Below are 22500 nucleotides of genomic sequence, written 5' to 3' on the forward strand. Positions count from 1 at the left end.
TCGACCCCGTAAACAAGCTTTTTTGCCTCGAAGAGTTCGTCGGAGACGAAGAAGCAACCTTCAGTGCAAACGTAGCACTCTTTTGTGCAACCGCCCAAACAACGCCCCCTCTACCCTCTGTCGAAACACTCGGCATTGCTGCTCCCTAAGGTGAGCTTCTCCTCATAGGCAATTCCGCTCTTATCCGGTCACGTTTGTGTGCCCGAATTTCGCAAGGCAACCTCCATGGGACATGGAAAAGACTCGAGAAGAGAGCTCGCTCACGGGAGAGAGAAGCCAAGGAGACCACGAGAGTGCTGAGAGTGGGACAGCGCTGAATAGGCGGGAGAAGCCTGCGCGTATAAACGGAGATATATATCCAATTGCAACGAAGGAACGTGCCAAAGATCGAGAACAATGGCAGAAATGCTAGTAACGTGCACTTCGGGACCAACGCATCACCGGAAGACAACCGCCAAACATCGAAAGAGTCGCGATGCTCCGCAACCTACGTGCAAAGCGGTCGCACACCGGGTAAGGGAGTGAGAGCCCCAAACATAGCTGGGCGAGGCGCTCACTCCGCTCTTTAATATCTCGTTAATACCGCCAAGGAAATGGCACAAGCACACACACACAAGCATCCTCGGAAGAGGACAGTTCGAGTGACAGGTCAAATCCAAGAGTTCCGAAGACTACCTCCAGGAACAATCGGGAACAAGACCGATTACAAGTCGTCGAGTCTGTTACTGGGCGAACACAAGATGCGCACAGGAAATCGATCAGCCCTCACAATGGCCCAAGGCCAGAGATCGGACTGCTACGATTTACCCCAACAATCATCGTGCCACTCTTCGCAGAGAGGTGATAGACGCCAACGAGCCCGCGCATAGCAATCGAGGTGTAAAAAGGGCGTTGAAGGCAGGAAGCCTGGACGAAAGAGGCTACGAGGTCACCTCGAAGCGGTCTAAGAATCGGGCGCACTTGGGGCGACTACCAGTGCCAACCCCTTATCCCGCGGTGCGTCCGACACACAGAAATTTCCAAGGCGGCCAAGGAGCCTCCCCGCATAGCAATCGGGGTGTGAGGTTACGGATGCAGCATTGATAGCAATCGAGGTGTGAGGCGAAGGATGCAGAAGTGAGAGCCGAGGGATGTAGCAGAGATAGCAATCGGGGTGTGTGATGCAGAAGAGATAGCAATCGAGGTGTGCGGTGGGAAGGGCCCAGCAGCCAGAATGCATGAAGCGACGGATGAAGCAGTGATGACAACCGGGCTGTGAGGAGAGGAGGGATGCAGCCAAGAAAGCAATCAGGGCTCGAGGCAAGGGATGCATCAAGGATAGCAATCATGTTGTGAGGCGAGATTCCAAAGGCTAAACGTGAGAGGCTGCAGGGTCGACTCAGAGAGGTCTATGCATGTGAGAGGCTGAAAGCAAGGTCGACTCGGAGCGGTCTATGCATCGGGCGCGCTTGGGGCGACTACCAGTGCCAACCCCTTATCCCGCGACGCGTCCGACAAAGAGAACGTTCCAAGGCGGCAGAGGAGGTTACCAGCCGAAGGATGCAGTAGCAATAACAGGTATAGTTCCGCGGCGGCCGAGAAGACTCACCGCATAGGAATCGGGATGCGAGGCGAGGGATGCGGCGGGAAGGCCCCGACGGCTAAACGGAAGAGGCTGCAGGGCCGCCTCGGAATGGTCCAAGCATCGGATGCGATTGGGACGACTACCAGTGCCAACCCCTTATCCCGCGATGCGTCCGATACACAGATAGTTCCAAGGCGGCCGAGGAGCCTCACCGCATATCAATCGGGGTGCGAGGCGAGGGATGGGGCGGGAAGGCCCCAACGGCTAGACGGAAGAGGCTTCAGGGCCACCTCGGAATGGTCCAAGCATCGGACGCGCTTGGGGCGACTGCCAGTGCCAACCCCTTATCCCGCGATGCGTCCGATACACAGATGGTTCCAAGGCGGCCGAGGAGCCTCACCGCATAGCAATCGGGGGTGCGAGGCGAGGGATGGGGCGGGAAGGCCCCAACGGCTAGACGGAAGAGGCTTCAGGGCCGCCTAGGAATGGTCCAAGCATCGGACACGCTTGGGGCGACTACCAGTGACAGCCCCCTATCCCGCGATGCGTCCGATACGAAGATGGTTCCAAGGCGGCCGAGGAGCCTCACCGCATAGCAATCGGGGTGCGAGGTGGGGGATGCGGCGAGATGGCCCCAACGGCTAGACGGAAGAGGCCACAGGGCCGCGTCGGAATAGTCCAAGCATCGGACGCGCTTGGGGCGACTACCAGTGACAACCCCTTATCCCGCGATGCGTCCGATACGAAGATAGTTCCAAGGCGGCCGAGGAGCCTCACCGCATAGCAATCGGGGTGCGAGGTGGGGGATGCGGCGAGATGGCCCCAACGGCTAGACGGAAGAGGCTGCAGGGCCGCCTCGGAATAGTCCAAGCATCGGACGCGCTTGGGGCCACTACCAGTGACAACCCCTTATCCCGCGATGCGTCCGATACGAAGATAGTTCCAAGGCGGCCGAAGAGCCTCACCGTATAGCAATCGGGGTGCGAGGTGGGGGATGCGGCGAGATGGCCCCAACGGCTAGACGGAAGAGGCCACAGGGCCGCCTCGGAATAGTCCAAGCATCGGACGCGCTTGGGGCGACTACCAGTGACAACCCCTTATCCCGCGATGCGTCCGATACGAAGATAGTTCCCAGGCGGCCGAGGAGCCTCACCGCATAGCAATCGGGGTGCGAGGCGAGGGATGCGGCGAGATGGCCCCAAAGGCTAGACGGAAGAGGCTGCAGGGCTGCCTCGGAATAGTCCAAGCATCGGACGCGCTTGGGGCGACTACCACTGCCAACCCCTTATCCCGCGATGCGTCCGATACACAGATAGTTCCGAGGCGGCCGAGGAGGTGGGGGATGCAGCGAGATGGCCCCAACGGCTAGACGGAAGAGGCTGCAGGGCCGCCTCGGAATAGTCCAAGCATCGGACGCGCTTGGGGCGACTACCAGTGACAACCCCTTATCCCGCGATGCGTCCGATACACAGATAGTTCCGAGGCGGCCAAGGAGCCTCACCGCATAGCAATCGTGGTGCGAGGTGGGGGATGCGGCGAGATGGCCCCAACGGCTAGACGGAAGAGGCTGCAGGGCCGCCTCGGAATGGTCCAAGCATCGGATGCGCTTGGGGCGACTACCACTGCCAACCCCTTATCCCGCGATGCGTCCGATACACAGATAGTTCCAAGGCGGCCGAGGAGCCTCACAGCATAGCAATCAGGGTGCGAGGCGAGGGATGCGGCGAGAAAGCCCCAACGGCTAGAGGGAAGAGGCTTCAGGTCCGCCTCGGAATGGTCCAAGCATCGGACGCGCTTGGGGCGACTACCAGTGACAACCCCTTATCCCGCGACGCGTCCGATACACAGATAGTTCCAAGGCGGCCGAGGAGCCTCACCGCATAGCAATCGGGGTGCGAGGCGAGGGATGCGGCGAGAAGGACCCAACGGCTACACGGAAGAGGCTTCGGGGCCGCCTCGGAATGGTCCAAGCATCGGACGCGCTTGGGGCGACTACCAGTGACAACCCCTTATCCCGCGACGCGTCCGATACACAGATAGTTCCAAGGCGGCCGAGGAGCCTCACCGCATAGCAATCGGGGTGCGAGGCGAGGGATGCGGCGAGAAGGACCCAACGGCTACACGGAAGAGGCTTCGGGGCCGCCTCGGAATGGTCCAAGCATCGGACGCGCTTGGGGCGACTACCAGTGACAACCCCTTATCCCGCGACGCGTCCGATACACAGATAGTTCCAAGGCGGCCGAGGAGCCTCACCGCATAGCAATCGGGGTGCGAGGCGAGGGATGCGGCGAGAAGGACCCAACGGCTAGACGGAAGAGGCTTCGGGTCCGCCTCGGAATGGTCCAAGCATCGGACGCGCTTGGGGCGACTACCAGTGACAACCCCTTATCCCGCGACGCGTCCGATACACAGATAGTTCCAAGGCGGCCGAGGAGCCTCACCGCATAGCAATCGGGGTGCGAGGCGAGGGATGCGGCGAGAAGGACCCAACGGCTAGATGGAAGAGGCTTCGGGTCCGCCTCGGAATGGTCCAAGCATCGGACGCGCTTGGGGCGACTACCAGTGACAACCCCTTATCCCGCGACGCGTCCGATACACAGATAGTTCCAAGGCGGCCGAGGAGCCTCACCGCATAGCAATCGGGGTGCGAGGCGAGGGATGCGGCGAGAAGGACCCAACGGCTAGACGGAAGAGGCTTCGGGTCCGCCTCGGAATGGTCCAAGCATCGGACGCGCTTGGGGCGACTACCAGTGACAACCCCTTATCCCGCGACGCGTCCGATACACAGATAGTTCCGAGGCGGCCGAGGAGCCTCACCGCATAGCAATCGGGGTGCGAGGCGAAGGATGCGGCGAGAAGGACCCAACGGCTAGACGGAAGAGGCTTCGGGTCCGCCTCGGAATGGTCCAAGCATCGGACGCGCTTGGGGCGACTACCAGTGACAACCCCTTATCCCGCGACGCGTCCGATACACAGATAGTTCCAAGGCGGCCGAGGAGCCTCACCGCATAGCAATCGGGGTGCGAGGCGAGGGATGCGGCGAGAAGGACCCAACGGCTAGACGGAAGAGGCTTCAGGGCCGCCTCGGAATGGTCCAAGCATCGAACGCGCTTGGGGCGACTACCAGTGACAACCCCTTATCCCGCGACGCGTCCGATACACAGATAGTTCCGAGGCGGCCGAGGAGCCTCACCGCATAGCAATCGGGGTGCGAGGCGAGGGATGCGGCGAGAAGGACCCAACGGCTAGACGGAAGAGGCTTCAGGGCCGCCTCGGAATGGTCCAAGCATCGGACGCGCTTGGGGCGACTACCAGTGACAACCCCTTATCCCGCGACGCGTCCGATACACAGATAGTTCCGAGGCGGCCGAGGAGCCTCACCGCATAGCAATCGGGGTGCGAGGCGAGGGATGCGGCGAGAAGGACCCAACGGCTAGACGGAAGAGGCTTCAGGGCCGCCTCGGAATGGTCCAAGCATCGGACGCGCTTGGGGCGACTACCAATGACAACCCCTTATCCCGCGACGCGTCCGATACACAGATAGTTCCGAGGCGGCCGAGGAGCCTCACCGCATAGCAATCGGGGTGCGAGGCGAGGGATGCGGCGAGAAGGACCCAACGGCTAGACGGAAGAGGCTTCAGGGCCGCCTCGGAATGGTCCAAGCATCGGACGCGCTTGGGGCGACTACCAGTGACAACCCCTTATCCCGCGACGCGTCCGATACACAGATAGTTCCGAGGCGGCCGAGGAGCCTCACCGCATAGCAATCGGGGTGCGAGGCGAGGGATGCGGCGAGAAGGACCCAACGGCTAGACGGAAGAGGCTTCAGGGCCGCCTCGGAATGGTCCAAGCATCGGACGCGCTTGGGGCGACTACCGTTGCCAACCCCTTATCCCGCGATGCGTCTGATACACAGATAGTTCCGAGGCGGCCGAGGAGCCTCACCGCATAGCAATCGGGTTGCGAGGCAGATTATTGGGAAGGGAACCCCCTGGGATGCGGCTCAAGCAGTGCCCAAAGGGACTGGAATGCGGAATCACATCGAGAGACCCAAATGCTATACGAGAGCTCAAATCGAATTATCGATTTGGCCACGACATGGACGCATCGGAACGACTACCTTTGCCGAACCACTCGCAATTGCATCCATACCGAAACCAATAGACATTTCCGTTAGAGCCCTCGCATAGCATTCGGGAATCTCGCATGCCCCTCTAAATCGACCAATGCTGGCGCTCAATGAAAATCCGAGCGCTACCACCGTTCGAGCGCCAGCATTGGTCGAGTTAGAGGGGCACGGGGGAGAATGCTCCAGTCAACACCTCCCCTGTAACGGGTCTGCATTGGGCAGAATACTTGCACAGTTTTTGGATCGGGTCCAGCCTTAGTGGGGTTCCATTTTGCATCGGAACTCTTTCTTTTGCATAGCCGACATGGAGTTGGTGTTTCACACAGCCGACTTAATTCATTTCATCGGCGGGGCCGATATGTTTTATTTCTTTGGCGGGGGCCGACATGGGACTTGGCCGATGTTCTTCTTAGCGCGGACTTAACTCATATGAGTCCGGACCTATATGGGCGCTAATTTTCCATTGGCGGGATTCCTTTTGGGCCGGCCCTATCCGCCCAACGGCTCTTTTATTTGGGTCCGACCCTCCAGTATATAAGATGAGCGGGATGCTCATTCTTGGCAAGGAAGAAGCAGAGGCAGATTCAGAATCAGGATCATCAGCGATCAAGCATTCGGCAGCGAGCAGACGAGCAGACAGATGCGAGTCTTCGGCGTCGCAAGTCTGAGTGCGAGTATTGCAGCGAGGGACTTTATTGCTCAGGCGAGCATTGGGGTCTTGTGACTTGGCGATCTGGCACCTCGAGGAGCTAACTGGTTCTCCTCTCGAGCGAGCCGATCCCAGTCTGAGTCGAAGGGACTCTTTGTAACTTGTCCGAGTCAGATTGGCTGGCTGGGCAATCCATTTGGGGGCGACCGGTATTTCTCAATACCGAGTTCTATCCAGCATTGTAATCTTTGAGGATAATAATAAAGGATATGGGCACCTCGCCCCACCTTTGAATGTTGTGTTGTCTATTTTATTCCGCATTGCATCGTATCCTTTTATGCATTCTGGGAGCAAGTCGATCTGCATTTTCATTGTGCATTCCGCTTTAGCGCAATATTGGAAGGGACGAGGCGTAGGCCGAAGGTCTCTGACCTTGAACGGATCCGAGTCGGGTCGGGACTTGTCGGTGCCGCACAGGCTTAACTCCCAAAGCCCGTGACAGTTGGTATCAGAGCTTCGGATCAGATCCGGGGCTGTGCAGATCGAAAGATGGCAGATACAGATAGTCAGCATGAAGTGGAGGTCGTGCAACCTGAGAGTAAGGCTGCGAAGGTGTCTTCGAAGGGGAAAGATCCGAAGCACCGCGATTGGCTCCAAGACCATGAAAATCGACTCGAGGACTTGGAACAGTCCGACCTCGAGGAGCGCATGACGGCAGAGTGGTCGAAGCTGGCGGAACAGATAGAGTCTTTGAGGGAAGAGATCCGCTTCCTCAAAGAGGGGCAACAGATCTTCCATTCGTTGTTGCAGGGAGGAACGCATGGTTCTAAGGCAACTCGAGTTGGAACTTATGACGGTGAGCGCGATGACAAGGCACTTGATAATTTCTTCTGGGATGTTGAGGAGTACCTGTCGTGTGCACCGAAGACGTCTGATGAGGCACAGGTCAAGGATATTGCAACATACCTTACCGGCAGTGCGAAGCTGTGGTGGCGAACGCATCAGGCAGATGAACGCGCTGGGAAGACGGTGAAACCGATCAAGTCCTGGGCTGACTTGAAGGCAGCGCTTCATGATCAATTCCGACCTGGGAATTCGGATTGGATCATCCGATCCAGGTTCGATGAACTCAAGCATACTGGCACTATTCGAGAGTATGTCAAGGCATTTCAGGTGTTGGATTTGGAATGCACCAAGTTGAGCGACTTCGAGAAGTTATTCCTCTTCACTAAGGGTCTGCAACCCTGGGCGAAGGATGAGCTGAGGAGACAGAAAGTTCAGACTTTGGCCGAGGCGATCACAGTTGCGGATGGGCTGCTCGATTATAAGGGCGATGCAGCTAGGGGCTTTGGTGGAGCTCGAACAGACTACAAGAAGAACTTCCGCCGGAAAGAGAAGAAGGGAGGCGGACCTCCTTCTGATCCTAACGGCGAGCCCAGGAAGAAGAAACCGAAGAAGTCGAATGGAGAAGGCAACCCGAAGAAGAAAGATCACACACAGACTGAGAAGAAGAAGGATCGTGATCCAGGGTGTTTCATCTGTGACAAAGATGATCACTGGGCACGGAGCTGTCCAGATCGGAGTAGGATCAACGCGCTGTTGTTCGAGGAGAAGAAGTTGTCCGCAATGAGCACCTTGCAACTCCTGAATGCAGTGCAACATTCTACCGAAGTGGCCGATAAGCACGAGTTGTGTTTTGTGGAGACTTTCTTTGGCAACAAGAAGGTGCTAGCTATGGTGGATTCAGGTGCCACCCACAACTACATCTCCGCATGCCGAGCGAAGAAGCTTGGACTCAAGATCGAGCCCACTACAAATCAGTTCAAGGCGGTGACCGCACCCGCGCAGCAGGTGAGCGGTGAGATCCATAAGGAAGTCATCCGAGTTGGGTCGTGGCAGGGTGTGCTTGATTTGATCGCCATTGGAATGAATGAGTTCGATCTCATACTCGGGCAGGAGTTCTTGAGGTCGGCATCAGCAGCTGTGGTGCCACACTTGAGCTGTTTGCTGATATTGGATCCGAGCAGACCAAGTATGGTTCCGATGATGAAGAGCGTGGAACAGGATCTCCTGTTGAATGCGCTCAGTGCTAAGCAGGTTGGCAAGGGAAGGCGGGAGGAGTTGTTTTTGGCCGCACTGATTGGAAATTGGGATGAAGGAGAGTCGTCAGGACCCTCTAACACCTCGGCGATCCAGGATGTGTTGTCCGAGTTTGCGGATGTTATGCCAGACCAGCTCCCAGCTGTGTTACCACCGAGGAGGCACGTTGATCACAGGATCGAACTGGAGTCAGGGGCAAGACCACCAGCGAAGGCTCCTTATCGACTCTCCGCACCAGAGATGGAAGAGTTGAGGAAGCAGTTGGCAGAGCTCGCTGAGGCAGGATACTTGCGTCCCTCCAGATCACCTTATGCTGCTCCAGTATTGTTCCAGCGCAAGAAGGATGGAAGCCTTCGGATGTGTGTGGACTATCGAGCTTTGAACAAGCTCACCATCAAGAACAAGTATCCGTTACCTCTCATAGCGGATAGCTTTGATCGACTGGTCGATGCAAGAGTGTTCACCAAGTTGGACCTGAGGCAGGGTTACTATCAGATCAGGATCGCGCCAGGTGATGAGGAGAAGACCGCGATCACGACGAGGTATGGTAGCTATGAATTCTTGGTTATGCCTTTTGGTCTCACTAACGCTCCTGCAACCTTCAGCACCTTGATGAACGATGTGTTTCGCTCATTATTGGACAAGTGCGTTGTTGTGTATCTGGATGACATTTTGGTATACAGTCGAGACATGGAGGAACACAAGCGGCACCTTCAGGAGGTGTTTGCTTTGTTGAGAGAACATCAGCTGTTCGCAAAGAAGGAAAAACGTGCTTTTGCGCAGGAGGAAGTGCCGTTTCTGGGCCATATTCTTGGTCATGGCCAGATCCGACCAGACCCGGAGAAGCTTCAGGCAATCCGAGACTGGGAGCCGCTTCGCAATGTGCATGAGGTGAGACAGTTCCTTGGTTTAGCTAACTACTATCGCAAGTTTGTAGCAGGCTATTCCCGGATTGCGAGCCCCTTGACGGATCTGTTGAAGAAGGACCGCGGATGGAAATGGGGCGATAAGCAGCAGACAGCATTTGAGTTGCTGAAAAGAGTTTTGATAGAGAGATCAGCTCTTACTGTACCGAACCGGGGCGAGACGACATCGAAGGATGTCTTGCTTGGCCTGTATGAGTTCGAAAGGATTAGGCGGGACAAAACAAAGCAGCCAAAGGAACCGTTGGGGAACGACTTCCTTACCAACACTCGAACCACCAGTCTTTTGTTCCGACGACTGAGAGGAGGCTCAGCCCGACTTTATGTGGATTTCGAGATCTTGACAGGGTCCGCCGAGTTGCCAGACATCTACTCGGAGGTAGACATCTTGGATAGATGGGAGAACAGCGGAGTCATCTCCTTGAGAGATTTGCTAGTTCTCGGTTCTGGAGGAGAATTTCGATCGGAAGACTACCCCCGTGCATCCGAGCTCGTGGCAAGTTGTTCGGAAGCTTTGCAACGTTGGGTCTGGATGGAACAGCCAGAAGCCAAGGCAGATCCTTTCAGCGCCAAACTGGATCAGTTGGCGGAATTGTTGGCACACAAGTTTGTTTGCAAGCCGGTAGGAGCAGAGCCGCAGGGGTTGGCCTGCTTGGACGATGTTAAGATCGTCGCAGCTAGGGAAGTCATGAATCAAGACATTCCCGAGGTGAGCACCAAGATGAGATTGGGCACCTTACGTTTGATAAACCAGCATGCGAATGATGAAGAAGAATCCCGACCTACCCGGGATGTCATGGCTAGAGGAGGTGGATCGCAGGGCGATGTCACTTCTCCTGAACAGGCACAGGCAGGAAGTTTCACTTCAGCATCCCTCACTTTCAGGAGACAAGAAGGGGGACCTGTTCAGTTACACATTGATACCTTTCCAGACTTCATTGGGTTCAATGAGGCTCTTTGTGAAGATGATATCTTCACCACTTGGGATCGACAGGGAATAATCCGTTATGGCGACTTGATGTCGATCGGAGGTAGCACCAATCTATCCGACGAAAAGAGTACTCGGAAATCCTTGGAAATCATGGCGAGTTGTTCTGAGGCCGTGGATCACTGGACCTGGGAGGAACATGAGACAAGGCCGTATGAACCACTTTGGGACAGATTGCTTCGTCTACCCGGCGAAGTCTTTGGTCCAGATGACGAAGATCTGATAAGAAATATTCCGAACAGAGGCCCGGCGAATGTGTTGGACAATCCGGACCGCAGAGTCAGCCAGGTCCTTGCAATGCGAACACGAGGAGGAGGCAAGAACGGCATCCGTGAGTTCTTGGTGATGTTCGAAGGACAGGGACGAGACTCCGCTTCCTGGGAACGCAGTGAGTCGTTATGGCGAGACGAGGAGATAATCATGGAGTTCCTCTCCAGGAGGAACCCGCCCAGACAGGAGTAGATTTCTGGGTCAATGCCTCCCAGTGCTTTGTGCAGGGGTGCTGGCGTCGAGGGCGCCGCCACTAGTTTAGTGGGGGAGGATGTAACGGGTCTGCATTGGGCAGAATACTTGCACAGTTTTTGGATCGGGTCCAGCCTTAGTGGGGTTCCATTTTGCATCGGAACTCTTTCTTTTGCATAGCCGACATGGAGTTGGTGTTTCACACAGCCGACTTAATTCATTTCATCGGCGGGGCCGATATGTTTTATTTCTTTGGCGGGGGCCGACATGGGACTTGGCCGATGTTCTTCTTAGCGCGGACTTAACTCATATGAGTCCGGACCTATATGGGCGCTAATTTTCCATTGGCGGGATTCCTTTTGGGCCGGCCCTATCCGCCCAACGGCTCTTTTATTTGGGTCCGACCCTCCAGTATATAAGATGAGCGGGATGCTCATTCTTGGCAAGGAAGAAGCAGAGGCAGATTCAGAATCAGGATCATCAGCGATCAAGCATTCGGCAGCGAGCAGACGAGCAGACAGATGCGAGTCTTCGGCGTCGCAAGTCTGAGTGCGAGTATTGCAGCGAGGGACTTTATTGCTCAGGCGAGCATTGGGGTCTTGTGACTTGGCGATCTGGCACCTCGAGGAGCTAACTGGTTCTCCTCTCGAGCGAGCCGATCCCAGTCTGAGTCGAAGGGACTCTTTGTAACTTGTCCGAGTCAGATTGGCTGGCTGGGCAATCCATTTGGGGGCGACCGGTATTTCTCAATACCGAGTTCTATCCAGCATTGTAATCTTTGAGGATAATAATAAAGGATATGGGCACCTCGCCCCACCTTTGAATGTTGTGTTGTCTATTTTATTCCGCATTGCATCGTATCCTTTTATGCATTCTGGGAGCAAGTCGATCTGCATTTTCATTGTGCATTCCGCTTTAGCGCAATATTGGAAGGGACGAGGCGTAGGCCGAAGGTCTCTGACCTTGAACGGATCCGAGTCGGGTCGGGACTTGTCGGTGCCGCACAGGCTTAACTCCCAAAGCCCGTGACATCCCCTATATAAGTTATTTGTCCGATTCTCGCACAACCGTAGTCTGCCTCGTCGAATCAAACAACGGTCCCAGATTCCGACTTCCGTTCCGTAGAGACCCAAAAGCTAGATGGAGGCTCGCAAGAAAGAGAGTCGGCGCATAGCAATCGGGTTTCTCGAACGTTTAGGGACCGAGCTCACTTGCGGATAGGGCAAAATCCGCCAAGCAACCCAAAAGCTAGACGGGGGCTCGAATCGAATCGCCTAGGCGGCCACAACAACGACGTGTTGGATCGACTACCAGTGCCAAACCATTCAGCAAGACTAGTCTGTGTCGAGGCCGGATAGAGATTCTCAGAGAGCGCCCGCATAGCATTTAGGAGACCTGCCGCGTCCCTCACACTCGACAAATGGTGGTGCACGTTTATAAATCCGAGCGATCCCAACCCTTTCAAGCACCAACATCGGTCGAGATAGAGGGGCACGGAGGGGGCTGCGTGAGACAACACAGTCCCCTATATAAGTTATTTGTCCGATTCTCACACATCCGAAGAATGGTCATCAAATCGGACAACAGCCCAAACTTCCGACTTCCGTCCCAGAAAGCCCAAGAGCTATCTAAAACGTTCATGGCCGGAACTCGATCGCGGCTATACCAGTCCGCCAAGCAACCCAAAAGCTAGACTGGAGCTCTAGTCGAATCACCTCTGTGGCCATTGCAAGGACGTGTTGGAGCGACTACCATTGCCGAACCATTCCGCAGGTCGAGTCCATACCAAGGCCGCATAGAGATTCACGATGAGCTCCTGCATAGCAATCAGGAGACTTGCCGTGTCCATCACAATCGATAAATCCTGGTGCAAGATTTTTGCATCCGAGCGCTCCAACCAGTCGAGCACCAGCATCAATCGACATAAACGGGCACGGGGGGAGGATGCTCGAGAACACTACCTCCCCTATATAAGTTATTTGTCCGATTCTCAAGCAGCCGAAGTCTGGTCATCGAATCGGGTCAAAGACCACAACTTCCGACTTTACCCACAATGCAAGTCATCGAATCGAACATCGGCCCCCGAGTCGGACTCCATGCGTATGTCAGGTCATCGGACCCAAATTCCGCCTTCCTGCGCATGGCGGGCCATCAATATCAACTCGGTCATCGGACCCAAACTCCGCCTTTTTGCGTATGGCACGCCTTCAAATCGGTCATCGGACCCAAATTCCGCCTTCCTGTGCATGGCGGGCCATCAACATCAACTCGGTCATCGGACCCAAATTCCGCCTTTCTGCGCATGGCACGCCATCAACTCGGTCATCGGACCCAAATTCCGCCTTCCTGCGCATGGCAGGTCATCGGACACAAATTCAGACCTCGCCAATATGCCTACGTATCGAATCGGTCATCGGACCCAACTTCCGACTTCATCCATACTGTAGGGTCTTTGAGGTTGGCGCGGTGCGCTCAACCCAGGGAGTCGACCCATCGAAGCATACACCTCCCCTATATAAGCTATTTGTCCGATTCCCACACCTATGTAGTTTGCACCTCTGACCAGGACATCGACCCCAACTTCCGAACTCGACTGCAACGACGGCACCAGCGCCTTGGTGCGCACCTTGCGACGCACAGTCCCAACATTCGCCTTCCTGCACATGGCAGGTCATCGGACCCAAATTCCGACCTCGCGAGTATGCCTACATATCGAATCGGTCATCGGACCCAACTTCCGACTTCATCCATACCGTAGGGTCTTTGAGGTTGGCGCGGTGCGCTCAACCCGGGGAGTCGACCCAACGAAGCATACACCTCCCCTATATAAGCTATTTGTCCGATTCCCACACCTGTGTAGTTTGCACCTCCGATCAAGACATCGACCCCAACTTCCGAACTCGCCTCCAACGACCGAACCAGCGCCTTGGTGCGCACCTTGCAACGCACAGTGCCAACATTCGCCTTCCTGCACGTGGCAGGTCATCGGACCCAAATTCCGACCTCGCGAGTATGCCTACATATCGAATCGGTCATCGGACCCAACTTCCGACTTCATCCATACCGTAGGGTCTTTGAGGTTGGCGCGGTGCGCTCAACCCGGGGAGTCGACCCAACGAAGCATACACCTCCCCTATATAAGCTATTTGTCCGATTCCCACACCTGTGTAGCTTGCACCTCCGATCAGGACATCGACCCCAACTTCCGAACTCGACTAAAAAGACCGCACCAGCGCCTTGGTGTGCACCTTGCAACGCACAGTGTCAACATTCGCCTTCCTGCACATGGCAGGTCATCGGACCCAAATTCCGACCTCATGAGCATACCTACTAATCGAATCGGTCATCGGACCCAACTTCCGACTTCATCCATACCGTAGGGTCTTTGAGGTTGGCGCGGTGCGCTCAACCTGGGGAGTCGACCCATCGAAGCATACACCTCCCCTATATAAGCTATTTGTCCGATTCCGACACCTGTGTAGTTTGCACCTCCGCTCAGGACATCGACCCCAACTTCCGAACTCGCCTGCAACGACCGAACCAGCGCCTTGGTGCGCACCAAAAGTGCGCACTTTTGGAGGGCACTTTTGTGCGCTCCAAAGGTGCGCACTTTTGGAGGGCACTTTTCTGCGCTCCAAAGGTGCGCACTTTTGGAGGGCACTTTTTGGAGGGCACTTTTCTGCGCTCCAAAGGTGCGCACTTTTGGAGGGCACTTTTTGGAGGGCACTTTTCTGCGCTCCAAAGGTGCGCACTTTTGGAGGGCACTTTTTGGAGGGCACTTTTCTGCGCTCCAAAGGTGCGCACTTTTGGAGGGCACTTTTTGGAGGGCACTTTTCTGCGCTCCAAAGGTGCGCACTTTTGGAGGGCACTTTTTGGAGGGCACTTTTCTGCGCTCCAAAGGTGCGCACTTTTGGAGGGCACTTTTTGGAGGGCACTTTTCTGCGCTCCAAAGGTGCGCACTTTTGGAGGGCACTTTTTGGAGGGCACTTTTCTGCGCTCCAAAGGTGCGCACTTTTGGAGGGCACTTTTTGGAGGGCACTTTTCTGCGCTCCAAAGGTGCGCACTTTTGGAGGGCACTTTTTGGAGGGCACTTTTCTGCGCTCCAAAGGTGCGCACTTTTGGAGGGCACTTTTTGGAGGGCACTTTTCTGCGCTCCAAAGGTGCGCACTTTTGGAGGGCACTTTTGTGCACTCCAAAGGTGCGCACTTTTGGAGGGCACTTTTCCTGTGCTCCAAAGGTGCACACCTAGGTGAGCACCTTCGACCACACCTTGTAGCACACCAAACTCTGACTTTCGACTTCATCCGCAATGCAGGGTCTTTGAGGTTGGCGCAATGCGCACAACCAGGGGAGTCGACCCATCAAACCCAACACCTCCCCTATATAAGCTATTTGTCTGATTCTCATACATGCGTAGCCTGCAGGAGCAATTAGGACATCGACCCCAACTTTCGGCTTCTAAACGAAAACAAGGTCTTTGAGGTTGGTGTAATGCGAACAACTAGGGGAGTCAACCCATCAAACCCAACACCTCCCCTATATAAGCTATTTGTCTGATTCTCATACATGTGTAGTCTACAGGAGCAATTAGGACATCGACCCCAACTTTTGACTTCTTAACGAAAACAAGGTCTTTGAGGTTGACGTAATGCGCACAACCAGGGGAGTCGACCCATCAAACCCAACACCTCCCCTATATAAGCTATTTGTCCGATTCTCATACATGTGTAGCCTGCAGGAGCCATTAGGACATTGACCCCAACTTTTGACTTCTTAACGAAAACAAGGTCTTTGAGGTTGGCGTAATGCGCACAACCAAGGGAGTTGACCCATCAAACCCAACACCTCCCCTATATAAGCTATTTGTCTGATTCTCATACATGTGTAGCCTGCAACAACGATTAGGACATCCACCCCAACTTCTGAATTCGTCTGCGTTGACCGCACCAAAGGTGCACGCCTTGGTGCTCACCAAAATCCGACTTCCGACTTCTTCTGCTATGCGGGGTCTTTGAGGTTGGCGCAGTGCGCACAACCAGGGGAGTCAACCCACCGAATGCAACACCTCCCCTATATAAGCTATTTGTCTGATTCTCATACATGCGTAGACTGCAGCAATGATTAGGACATCCACCCCAACTTTTGACTTCTTAAACAAGACAGGGTCTTTGAAGTTGGTGCAGTGCACACAACCAGGGGAGTCGACCCATCAAACGCAACACCTCCCCTATATAAAGCTATTTGTCCGATTCTCATACGTGTAGTCTGCAGCAGCGATTAGGACATCGACCCCAACTTCCGAATTTGTTTGCATTGACCGCACCAAAGGTGCACGCCTTGGTGTGCACCCTGGAGTGCACTTTGGTGCTCACCTCGGTGCACACTTTGGTGTGCACCTCGGTGTGCACCAAAGGTGCGCACCTTGGAGCGCACCAAAGGTGTACACTTTGGAGCGCACCACATAGGGTCTTTGAGAGGTTGGCGCAGTGCGCACACCAAGGTGGGTGTTGAGGTGCGTGCCGAGGTGGGTGGGTGCTAGGGTGCGCTCCATGGTGGGTGCCAGGGTGGGTGCGTGCTAGGGTGGATTCCAAAGAGGGTCATAGGGTGGGTGCCAAGGTGGGTTGGTGATATAGTGGGTTCAAAGGTGGGTACTAGGGTGGGTTCCAAGGTGGGTCACAAGTTGGGTGCCAGGATGCGTGGGTGTTAGGTTGGGTGCCAAGGTGGGCTCCTGCGTGGGTGGGTGCTAGGGTGGGTTTCAAGGTGGACGCGAGGGCGGGTGCCAAGGTGGGTAACAAGTTGGGTGTTAGGATGGGTGAGTGCTAGAGTGGGTGCCAAGGTGGGTGGGTGCTAAGGTGGATGCCAAGGTGGTTCACAGGGTGGGTGGGTTCTAGGGTGAGTTCCAAGGTGGGTCACAGGTTCAGTGCTAGGGTGGGTGTCAAGGCGGGTGTCGAGGTGCCTGGGTGCTAGGGTGTGGATGCCAATGTGGGTCATAGGGTGGGTACTAGGGTGGGCTGCAATGTGGGTGCCAAGGTGGGTAACATGCTCGGTGGGTTCTAAATTGGGTGCCAGGGTGGGTGTGCACCCACCTTGCCCGAGGTGGGTGCCAAGGTGCCAGTGTGGGTGGGTGCTAAGGTGGATGCCAAGGTGGGTGAGAAGGTGGGTGATAGGTTGAGTGGTAGGATGGGTGGGTGCCAAGATGGGTCACAGGGTGGGTGCAAGGGTGGGTAGGTGCTAGGGTTGGTGTCAGGGTGGGTGGGTGCTAGGTTGGGTTCCAAGGTGGGTGCGAGGGTGAGTGTCAAGGTGGGTCACAGGTTAGGTGCTAGGATGGGTGAGTGCTAGGGTGCAAAGGTGCCAGGGTGGGTGCTAGGATGGGTCGATGCTAGGGTGAGTGGCAAGGTGGGTCCACAAGTGTCAAGGTGGGTGCCGAGGTGGGTGCCAAGTCGGCGACTGCTATGGTGGATGCCAAGGTGGGTCACGGGGTGGGTGCCAAGTTGCTAGGTTGGGTTCCAAGGTGGGTGCCAACGTGGGTGCTAGGGTGCGTGGGTTAAAGGGTGTGTCACAACGTGGGTGCCAGGATGGGTGCGCACCCACACTGGCCAAGACGGGTGCGGGTGCAAGGTTGGGTTCCAAGCCCGGTCACAGGCTGGGTGCTAGGATGGGTGGGTGCCAAGGTGGGCACCAGGGTGGGTGCACCCACCCTGGCCAAGGTGGGTCACGGGGTGGGTCCTAGGGTGGGTAACGGGGTGGGTACTAAGGTGCGTGCCAAGGTGGGTCATAGGGTGGGTGCCAAGGTGGGCACCAGGGTGGGTGTGCACCAACCCTAGCCAGGGTAGGTCACGGGGTGGTTGTCGGGGTGGGCGTCAAGGAGCCAAGGTGGGTGGCAAGTAGCCAAGTTGCGTGCCAAGGTGGGTGTCGGGGTGGGTGCCAAGGATCCAAGGTGGGTGCCAAGGAACCAAGGTGGGTGTCTGGGTGGGTGCCGAGGTGGGAGCCAGGGTGGGTCCCAAGGTGAGTGCAAAGGTGGGTGCCAGGGTCAAGGTGAGTGCCAATGTGGGTTCCAAGGTGCCAGGGTCAGGGTGAGTGCCAATGTGGGTTCAAAGGTGCTAAGTTGGGTGCGAGGTTGGGTGCGAGGGTGGGTGGGTGCCAAGGTGTGCTAGGTGGAAGCCCGGGTGGGTCGGCATCCCATGGGTGTCGAGTTGGGTGCCTGATGGGTGCTTCTTGTCAAGTTTTAGTCGTCGGGACTCATTTCGAGCCTTAGAGGTCGTTTCTTGTCCGGTTGCCCTGTCTTCGACCTGGGAACCCAATTTTGGTCCTCGGGTCCCATTTTTTTTTGTCTCGCATCCCACTTTTGGCCTGTGGCCTTTTCGGGGTCGATTCTCGTTTTGGGCATCAGAGCATGTTTCTTCTCCTAAAACCCAATATTTGTTTATTAAGTCTCGGAACACATTTTTGTTCTCGTGGACCCATCATGGGTCTTGGAACGCATTTGTGGTCCTTGGGTCCCATTTTGCATCCCGAAACTTGTGTTTTGGTGCTTGATCCCTATTTTGGGTGCCCACCTTGCACCAAGTGCGCACCCGGGGCAAACCGAGCGCCTTGGTGCACCGGGGCAAGATCGAGCGTGCACCCGAGGCGCCCCGAACATGCACCAAGGTGCACTCGGCCCACATGTGAGCGCAGGTCGTTGCGCCCGAGGTGGTGTGTGGGCACCGCGTTGCAGACGGGACACTGCACGCACACGACGCCCCCTCCAGGTGCACGCACGTAGGCCGGGCCGGGTGCACACCCGACGCCCTAGCAAGGTGCGCGCACCCGGGCAGGGCTCACACTTGGCGAACGGGGCGCACTTCGCGAGGGAGGGTGTGCACCTCGACGGGGGTGGGTGGCCGGGGTGGATTCGCACGTGGGTCGCGGTTTGCTAAGTACACACTGCGACAAGCTCATAACGGGTGCGATCATACCAGCATTAGTGCACCGGATCCCATCAGAACTCCGCAGTTAAGCGCGCTTGGGCCGGAGTAGTACTGGGATGGGTGACCTCCCGGGAAGTCCCGGTGTTGCACCCTTTTTTAGTTTTTCGCCGGGCGTCGCAATGCTATTTGAATAAACCTTTTGCCCGTTTGCGTTCTCGTCGGGGCCGGGCCGGGCCGGGGTGCGCTGCCCGCACTACCGCGCGCGCGGGGGGCGACACCGAGCGCGCACCCGAGGCACCCCGAGCACACAGGCCACGGTGCAACCCGGGCGTTGTGCGCGCACCCCGGTGCGCCCGAGGTGCTGCGCGCGCACCCAGGTGAAATCGGTGTGCACCTCGGCCAGTGCGCGCTCGGTCGAGTCGCGCACGTTGGCCAAGGTGCACGGTGATGTTTCTTACTCTAAGGTTCCGCACCAGACGCCCGGGACAGGTGAGCGAAGCTGGGCGGGGCCGGGTGCGCGGCCGGGGCAGGTGCACGCAGCTGGAGAGAGCTTTGGAGCACACTTCGGAGCGCACCAATGATGCGCTCCATTCAAAAGTTTCCTGAAAAGGCAAAAAAAGTTGAGATTATAGAATTTCCCACTTGAGAGATTGTAAAAAAAAAAAATTTAAAATGAAGGAAACGCGGGTGCCAAGGTGTGCGCAGCCCAGCCAAGGTGTGCGCACCAAGGCGCCCACCCTGGCGAAGGTGCACGCAAGGTGCGCACCCGAGGCAAACCGGACAATTAACCCAACTTTCGACTTCGCGCGCACCTTGGAGCGCACTTCGGAGCGCTCCTTGGTGCGCACCAATCTTGGGCACCTCGGAGTGCACCATGGCGCCCACCAAGGTGCGCACCCGGGGCAAACCGAGCTCCGACTTCGTGCGCACCTTGGAGCGCACGAAAGGTGCGCACCATGGCGCCCACCAAGGTGCGCAGCCCAGCCAAGGCGTGCGCATCAAGGTGCGCACCCTGGCGAAGGTGCGCACCCGGGGCAAACCGAGCTCCGACTTCGTGCGCACCTTGGAGCGCACAAAAGGTGCGCAACCCAGCCAAGGTGTGCGCACCCCGGTCAAACCGAGCTCCGAATCGTGCGCACCAGAGGTGCACGCCATCGTGCGCACCTTGGAGCACACTTCGGAGCCCTCCTTGGTGCGCGCCGATGTTGCGCACCTCGGAGCGCACCCGGGGAAAACAATGCAATTAACCCGACTTTCGACTTCGTGGGCACCTCGGAGCGCTCTCGGGTTCGCACCTCGGAGCACACCGAGGTGCGCACCTTTGATGCGCTGCCTTCACCAATTTCCAGAAAAGGCAAGAAAACATTGAGAAGGTGTGCGCACCGAGGTGCCCACCCTGGCGAAGGTGCACGCGAGGTGCGCACCCGGGGCAAACCGGGCTCCGACTTCGTGCACGCCGCACCTTGGAGCACACTTCGGAGCGCTCCTTGGTGCGCACCAGGGCGCGCAACCCAGCCGAGGTGCCCACCCCGGCGAAGGTGTACGCGAGGTGCGCACCCGGGGCAAACCGGGCTCCGACTTCGTGCACGCCATGGTGCCCACCGCGGCGAAGGTGCACGCGAGGTGCGCACCCGGGGCAAACCGGGCTCCGACTTCGTGCACGCCGCACCTTGGAGCACACTTCGGAGCGCTCCTTGGTGCGCACCATGGTGCCCACCAGGGCGCGCAACCCCGCCGAAGGTGCACGCGAGGTGCGCACCCGGGGCAAACCGGGCTCCGACTTCGTGCACGCCGCACCTTGGAGCACACTTCGGAGCGCTCCTTGGTGCGCACCATGGTGCCCACCAGGGCGCGCAACCCCGCCGAAGGTGCACGCGAGGTGCGCACCCGGGGCAAACCGGGCTCCGACTTCGTGCACGCCATGGTGCGCACCGCGGCGAAGGTGCGCACCCGGGGCAAACCGGGCTCCGACTTCGTGCACGCCGCACCTTGGAGCACACTTCGGAGCGCTCCTTGGTGCGCACCAGGGCGCGCAACCCAGCCGAGGTGCCCACCCCGGCGAAGGTGCACGCGAGGTGCGTACCCGGGGCAAACCGGGCTCCGACTTCGTGCACGCCGCACCTTGGAGCACACTTCGGAGCGCTCCTTGGTGCGCACCATGGTGCCCACCAGGCCGCGCAACCCAGCCAAGGTGTGCGCACCAAGGTGCACGCGAGGTGCGCACCCGGGGCAAACCGGGGTCCGACTTCGTGCACGCCGCACCTTGGAGCACACATCGGGGCGCTCCCGGGTTCGCACCGGCGTTGCGCACCGTGGTGGGCACCTCGGAGCACACCAAGGTGGGCAGCGAGGTGCGCACCTTTGATGCGATGCCTTCACTAATTTCCATAAAAGGCAAAAAAAAAACGAGATTTTAAAATTTCCGTTTTGAAAGATAGTGAGAAAAAGGGAATGCTGGTGCCATCTTGAGCCCGCCCTGGTGCGCAGCCCAGCCAAGGTGTGCGCACCAAGGTGCCCACCCTGGCGAAGGTGCGCGCCCGGGCAATTAACCCAACTTCCAACTTCGCGCGCGCCAGGGTGGGAGCGCACCCAACAACCGGGCCTGGGAAGAGCCAATGCGAGAAACCCCACCAAACGCTCTGACAAAAAAAGAGGGGGCGCTCCAGTAACCCCGCTTCGGAGCGCACCCTAGGCAAACCCAGCCAAGGTGCCCACCCCGGCCAAGGTGCAGGCGAGGTGCGCACCCGGGGCAAACCGGGCTCCAACAACGTGCACGCCGCACCTTGGAGCACACTTCGTAGCGCTCCCGGGTGCGCACCTCAGAGCACACCAAGGTGGGCAGCGAGGTGCGCACCTTTGATGCGCTGCCTTCACTAATTTCCAGAAAAGGCAAAAAAAAAAGGAGATTTTAAAATTTCCGTTTTGAAAGATAGTGAAAAAAACGGAACGCGCGTGCCATCTTGAGCCCGCCCTGGTGCGCAGCCCAGGTAAGGTGCCCACCCTGGCAAAGGTGCGCACCCGGGCAATTAACCCTACTTCCGACTTCGTGCGCGCCAGGGTGGCAACCGGGCCTCGGAAGAGCCAATGCGAGAAACCCCACGAAACGCTCCGACAAAAAAAGAGGCGGCGCTCCAATAACCCCGCTTCGGAGCGCAGCCGGGGCAAACCCAGCCAAGGTGCCCACCCCGACGAAGGTGCACGCGAGGTGCGCACCCGGGGCAAACCGGGCTCCGACAACGTGCACGCAGCACCTTGGAGCACACTTCGAAGCACTCCCGGGTGCCCACCGGCGTTGCGCACCGTGGTGGGCAGCGAGGTGCGCACCTTTGATGCGCTGCCTTCACTAATTTCCAGAAAAAGGCAAACAAAAATGAGATTTTAAAATTTCCGTTTTGAAAGATAGTGAAAAAAAAGGAACGCGGGTGCCATCTTGAGCCCGCCCTGGTGCGCAGCCCAGGCAAGGCATGCGCACCAAGGTGCCCACCCGAGGTGCACACCCGGGGCAAACCGGGCTCCGACTTCGTGCAGGCCGCACCTTGGAGCACACTTCGGAGCGCTCCTTGGTGCGCACCATGGTGCCCACCAGGGCGCGCAACCCAGCCAAGGTCTGCACACCAAGGTGCCCACCCCGGCGAAGGTGCACGCGAGGTGCGCACCCGGGGCAAACCGGGCTCCGACTTCGTGCACGCCATGGTGCCCACCGCGGCGAAGGTGCACGCGAGGTGCGCACCCGGGGCAAACCGGGCTCCGACTTCGTGCACGCCGCACCTTGGAG

At 57.5% G+C, this 22500-nt stretch overlaps 1 non-coding gene across 1 annotated transcript; it reads left to right on the plus strand.

The window, feature by feature from the left end:
- Positions 1-18759: 18759 nt before the first annotated feature.
- On the plus strand, positions 18760-18878 carry LOC131861364 (5S ribosomal RNA). The gene has a single exon (XR_009360438.1). It is a non-coding gene; the product is annotated as a 5S ribosomal RNA (ribosomal RNA).
- Positions 18879-22500: the final 3622 nt, after the last annotated feature.

The sequence above is a fragment of the Cryptomeria japonica genome, unplaced genomic scaffold (genome assembly GCF_030272615.1).
Source record: "Cryptomeria japonica unplaced genomic scaffold, Sugi_1.0 HiC_scaffold_26, whole genome shotgun sequence".
Classification (NCBI taxonomy): Eukaryota; Viridiplantae; Streptophyta; class Pinopsida; order Cupressales; family Cupressaceae; genus Cryptomeria; species Cryptomeria japonica.